Source organism: Arachis hypogaea, chromosome 17 (assembly GCF_003086295.3).
Source record: "Arachis hypogaea cultivar Tifrunner chromosome 17, arahy.Tifrunner.gnm2.J5K5, whole genome shotgun sequence".
NCBI lineage: Eukaryota > Viridiplantae > Streptophyta > Magnoliopsida > Fabales > Fabaceae > Arachis > Arachis hypogaea.
The window spans coordinates 31681415-31687589 of NC_092052.1; positions in this window are offsets into that span (position 1 = coordinate 31681415).

Sequence of the window (6175 nt, forward strand, 5' to 3'; positions counted from 1 at the left end):
ACTTTAGCTTCTCTTAGCTTTCTCTTCAAGGTCCTTTCAGGTTCAGGATCAGCTTCAACAAGAATACCTTTGTCCTTGCTTCTGCTCATATGAAAAGAGAAGAAGAAAGTATGGAATCCTCTATGTCACAGTATAGAGATTCCTTGAGGTGTCAGAGGTAGAGAAGAATAGAAGGAGAAGGTAGATAAGAGAGAATTCGAACTTATCAAGAGGGATAGAGTTCGAATTGTACATTGAGGAGGAGTGTTAGTCCATAAATAGAAGGATGTGGGAAGAGGGGAAGAATTTTCGAAATTAAAGTAAAAAAATTTGAAATAATTAAAAAAAATTGAAAATTTGATTGACGATTTTCGAAAACTAAGATTGGGAAAGAAATTAAGTGATTTTTGAAAAAGATTTTGAAATTAGAAATAAAAAAGATATGATTAAAACTTAATTTTGAAAAAGATGTGATTGAAAAGATATGATTGAGAAAATATGATTAAAAAATCAAATTAAAAAGAAGAAAGTTTTTTAAATTAAAGTTGATTACTTGATTAACAAGAAATTAAAAGATATGATTCTAGAATTAAAGTTTGATCCTTTCTTAATAGGCAAGTAACAACTTGAAAATTTTGAATTAAATGCAAGGATTTTCGAAAATAGTAATAAATAAAAAATAGAAAGAAATTGATTTTGAAAAGATATGATTGAAAAGATATTATTTGAAAAAGATTTGATTTTAAAAAATTATGAAAATTTGAAAAAGATTTGAATCAAAAACAAAATCTTCCCTCTAGTGTCCTCTTGGCGTTTAAACGCCAGCCAGGGTACGCCCAGCCAGGTACCCTGGCTAGCGTTTAAACGCCAGTTTTCCTTCTTTACTGGGCGTTTTGAACGCCCAGCTTTTTTTGTGTAATTTCTTTGTTGAATGTTTTGAATCTTCAATTCTCTGTGTTATTGACTTGAAAAGACACAATTTTAAAATTTTTTTTTGAATTTTTAATGATGAGAAACAATAAAAAAAAGAATGCAACTAAGATCAAATAAACAATGCATACAAGACACCAAACTTAGAAGTTTGTATACTAAGGACTCTAACAATTTGAGAATGCATATGAGAAACAACAAAAGACACAAAACAAGAGAAATTAAAGATCAGAGTAATGAAATCATCAAGAACAACTTGAAGATCAATGAAGAACATAATGCATATATTCGAAAAATGCAAGAAAAATAAAGACATGCAATTGACACCAAACTTAAAAATTGACACTTGACTCAAACAAGAAACACAAAATATTTTTGGTTTTTATGATTTTGTAAATTTTTTTGTGATTTTCAAAAATTATATGGAAAAAGAGAAAAAAAGGACTTTAAAATTCTTAATGAGAATTCCAGGAATCATGCAATGTTAGTCTAAAACTCCGGTCCAGGAATTAGACATGGCTTACTAGCCAGCCAAGCTTTCAGTGAAAGCTTCGGTCCAAAACACTACACATGGCCAATGGCCAGCCAAGCTTTAGCAAATCATTACGTTCAACAGCAAGATTGATAGAAATCAACAAGCCCTTGTGATGATAAGTTGAAACCTCAGTCCAAAAGATTAGACATGGCTTCTCAGCCAGCCAGACTTCAACAAATCATCATGAAACTCTAGAATTCATTCTTAAAAGTTCTGAAGAACAAAATAATATAATTTTTTTTTTGAAATTTTTCGAAAATTGAAAAGTAAAAAGCTTAAACATAAAATAAAATTACCTAATCTGAGCAACAAGATAAACCGTCAGTTGTCCAAACTCGAACAATCCCCGGCAACGGCGCCAAAAACTTGGTGCATGAAATTGTGATCATCAATGGCGCCAACAGCTTGGTATGCACAATTGTAATCTGAACTCTTTGTCACAACTCCGCACAACTAACCAGCAAGTGCACTGGGTCGTCCAAGTAATAAACCTTACGTGAGTAAGGGTCAATCCCACGGAGACTGTCGGCTTGAAGCAAGCTATGGTCATCTAGTAAATCTCAGTCAGGTGGATTCAAATGGTTATGGAGAATTGGTAATTAAAAGATAAATAAAATATAAAATAGGATAGAGATACTTATATAATTCATTGGTGAGAATTTCAGATAAGCGTATGAAGATGCTTTGTTCCTTCTGAACCTCTGCTTTCCTATTGCCTTCTTCCAATCATTCATACTCCTTTCCATGGCAAGCTCATGTTGGGTTTCACCGTTGTCAATGGCTACCTCCCGTCCTCTCAGTGAAAATGTTCCAAATGCGCTGTCACCGCATGGCTAATCAGCTGTTGGTTCTCGATCATGTTGGAATAGGATCCATTGATCCTTTTGCGTCTGTCACATGCCCAACATTCGCGAGTTTGAAGCTTGTCACAGTCATCCCTTCCCAGATCCTACTCGGAATACCACAGACAAGGTTTAGACTTTCCGGATCTCAAGAATACTGCCAATTGATTCTAGCCTATACCACGAAGACTCTGATCTCATGGAATGGGAGGCTCGGTTGTCAGGCGAGGCAACCATGCGTCATGAATCAGGAGGCTAAGAGATAAGCACTCAAGCGATTGCAAGTAGAACAGAGGTGGTTGTCAGGCACGTGTTCATAGATGAGAATGATGATGAGTGTCACGGATCATCACCTTCATCAGGTTGAAGAACGAGTGTATATCTTAGAGAAGAAATAGGATTGAGTTGAATAGAAAAACAATAGTACTTTGCATTAATTCAAGAGGAACAACAGAGCTCCACACCTTAATCTATGGTGTGTAGAAACTCTACCGTTGAAAATACAAAAGTAATGAAGGTCCAAGCATGGCTGAATGGCCAGCCCTCCTAAAGGTCTAAGATACATAAGACTAGTCAAAGATGGATGAAAATATAATAGCAAAAGGTCTTATTTATAGAGAACTAGTAGTCTAGGGTTACAGAAATAAGTAAATGATGCAGAAATCCACTTATGGGGCCCACTTGGTGTGTGCTTGGGCTGAGCATTGAAGCTTTCATGTGTAGAGACTTTTCTTGGAGTTAAACGCCAGCTTTTGTGCCAGTTTGGGCGTTTAACTCCAGCTTTTATGCCAGTTCTGGCATTTTGACGCCAGAATTTCTATGCTGACTTGGAACGCCGGTTTGAGCCATCAAATCCTGGGCAAAGTATAGACTATTATATATTGCTGGAAAGCCCAGGATGTCTACTTTCTAACGCTATTGAGAGCGCGCCAATTGGGCTTTTGTAGCTCCAGAAAATCCACTTCGAGTGCAGGGAGGTCAGAATCCAACAGCATCTGCAGTCCTTTTTCAGCCTCTGAATCAGATTTTTGCTCAGGTCCCTCAATTTTAGCCAGAAAATACCTGAAATCACAGAAAAACACACAAACTCATAGTAAAATCCAGAAATATGATTTTTATTTAAAAACTAATAAAAACATAATAAAAACTAACTAAAATATACTAAAAATAATGCCAAAAAGCGTATAAATTATCCGCTCATCACCGCTCTCTGCTTCATTGGAGTGTGAATTCCCATAATTGTTTTTCTACCTTATAACCTCCTTTTTCATTGGGATTTCACTTGGTATAGGGGCCTCTTTTTCTTGCTCTTGCACTTCTAACTCTTCTTCTTTTTCGAGGCTTGAGTGTTGTTGATGCAAGGAATTTAGAACTCTGCACAGCTTGACCAGCAAGTGCACCGGGTCGTCCAAGTAATACCTCAGGTGAGTGAGGGTCGAATCCCACGGAGATTGTCGGATTGAGCAAGCAATGGCTATCTCGTAAATCTTATTCAGGCAATTAGAAAAGTGGTTGTTTGGTTGAAAACATAAAAGAAATAAACAAGAACAGAATACCCGATAATTATGTAAGCAATGATAAAAGGTCAGTTAAGGCTTTGGAGATGCATCATCTTTCTGGATTAACTTTTCTTACTGTCTACTTCAATAACGAATGATTCTGTCAATGGCAGCCATAATTGACCAACTCATGTAGCATCCTCATCAAGTTAGTTTCTTCTAAACCATAGCAATGCACTATATCCGAGCAACTCATGTAATATCCTCATCAAGTTAACTCATGTAATATCCAAGCAATCCACTCCCCTTCATGATTCTACTCAAAATGCCACAAACAAGGTTGGATCTTCCGAATCAGAGAGTGCTACTTTTCTGACTCTAGCCTTAGTACCACAGAGACCTCAATCACCCACGGTCAACGGGATTTCATGTCACATACCCAAAGTTGCCCAGGCCCTCTCTTGGAATCCGCAATGCATTATCTAGCTTTAGTTCAACGCTATCTGGGTCAGGACTCGCACGAAACCCATGTAGAATAAGGATGATTGTCACGGTTCACCCTCAATTCATAAGATGAAGAACGAGAACACGTAAGAGAATAGAATCAACATATTGAAATAGAATAGTAATATTATTAATCCATGAGAATCATCAGAGCTCCTAACCCTAACTTAGGAGGTTTAGTCGCTCATAGCTTACAGAAAATAGTATGGTCTAATGCGAAAGGCAAAGACCCCTAACAATGTTGATCTTTGTTATATTTATACTAATCTAGTGACTAAGGATTACAGAAATATGACAGACTAGACTAATGGTGCAAAAGTCAACTCCTTGGTCCTACTTGGTGAGTATTTGGGCTGAGCTTGGGGTGTCTCCACGTCCTAGGACTCCTCTTGGGGCATTGGATGCCTGGCTTACTCCCTTTTGAGCATCCAAACGCCAACTTTGCTCCCTTTTGGGCGTTGGACGCTAGATAGGGGGTGAGTGGCACGTGAACGCCAGTTTTGGTCCTTCATTTCCAAAGCAAAGTATAAACTATTATATATTGCTGGAAAGCTCTGGTTGTTAGCTTTCCAACGCAGTTGAGTGTGCGTCATTTAAATCTCTGTATCTTCAGATATGCTCGTTTGAATGCACGGATGTCATATTCTGACAATATCTGCAGCACTTTCTCTGTCTCTGAATTAGACTTTTCCAAAACTTGCCAGAATCACCCAAAAATCACCTAAAAATATAGGAAAAGTACCAACACTCAAAGTAGCATCCAAAAAGTGATTTATGCACTAAAAACTACTAAAACATAATAAAACTTAACAAAACATAACCAAAAATATAAAGAAAATAGTACTAAAAAGTGTGTAAAATATCCGCTCATCAGAACACCAAGCTTAAACTATTTCTTGTCCCCAAGCAACCAAAAGCAAAATAGGATACAGAAGAGAAGATTACAGTAACTCTCAGAGCTCTTAATGAAGCTTAGCTCCAACTATTGGAATGGGGCACTTAGCTTCTTGATTTCTGAATAGGTTTGGCACCTCATTCTCCTTTGAAGCTCAGAAGTATTGGCATCTCTTGGAACTAGAATCCGAATGATATTATTGATTCTCCTAGTTTAGCGTTTCTTGATTCTTGACCCACAGCTTCTTTTGGTGCTTTGCACCTTTTTGAGCCTAGCCGTGACCCTAACCGTTTTCTTTTCCAGTATTACCACCGGATACATAAACGCCACAGGCACTTAACAGGGTGAACCCAATTGGATTATGATTCAGCTTTGCTAGAATTTCCATACAGTTGTACCCAAAGTTCTTAGGCGCACTCTTTTTTTTTTCTTTTGCAATGGATCACGACTTTAACTGCTCAGTCTCAAGCTTTTTCACTTGACACCTTCACACCACAAGTATATAGTTAGGGAAAGTAGTTCATTTAAACTTGTTAGGCCTTATTTTTTTCCCTCAAAACCATTGATGCTCAAAGCCTTAGATCCTACCTCTCCTTTTTTTTGGATTTTTCATTTTTTTTGAATTTTCTTTCTGCTTTCTTAATTTTTCTGATGTTTTTTTTTGCTTCAAGAATCAATCTTTTTTATTTTCCAGAGGCTCAGTAATACTTTTCTAAATTTACTGTTCTTCAAAAGCCAATACTCTCAACTCCAATATCAAATATGCATAGTTAATTCATACATTTAGAAATTCAATGCATGGCCACCACATCAAAATAATTAGAGATAAGTCATGATATACTCGAAATTTATGCACTCATTGCTTCTAAAAAAATAAAATTATATTCAAATTCAATGGAATGACGAGTGGGATAATTTATACTTATTTAGCAAAAATAAACTTTACTTACTTAAACTAAAAAATATGAAATCTACTAGTAATCATGCAACC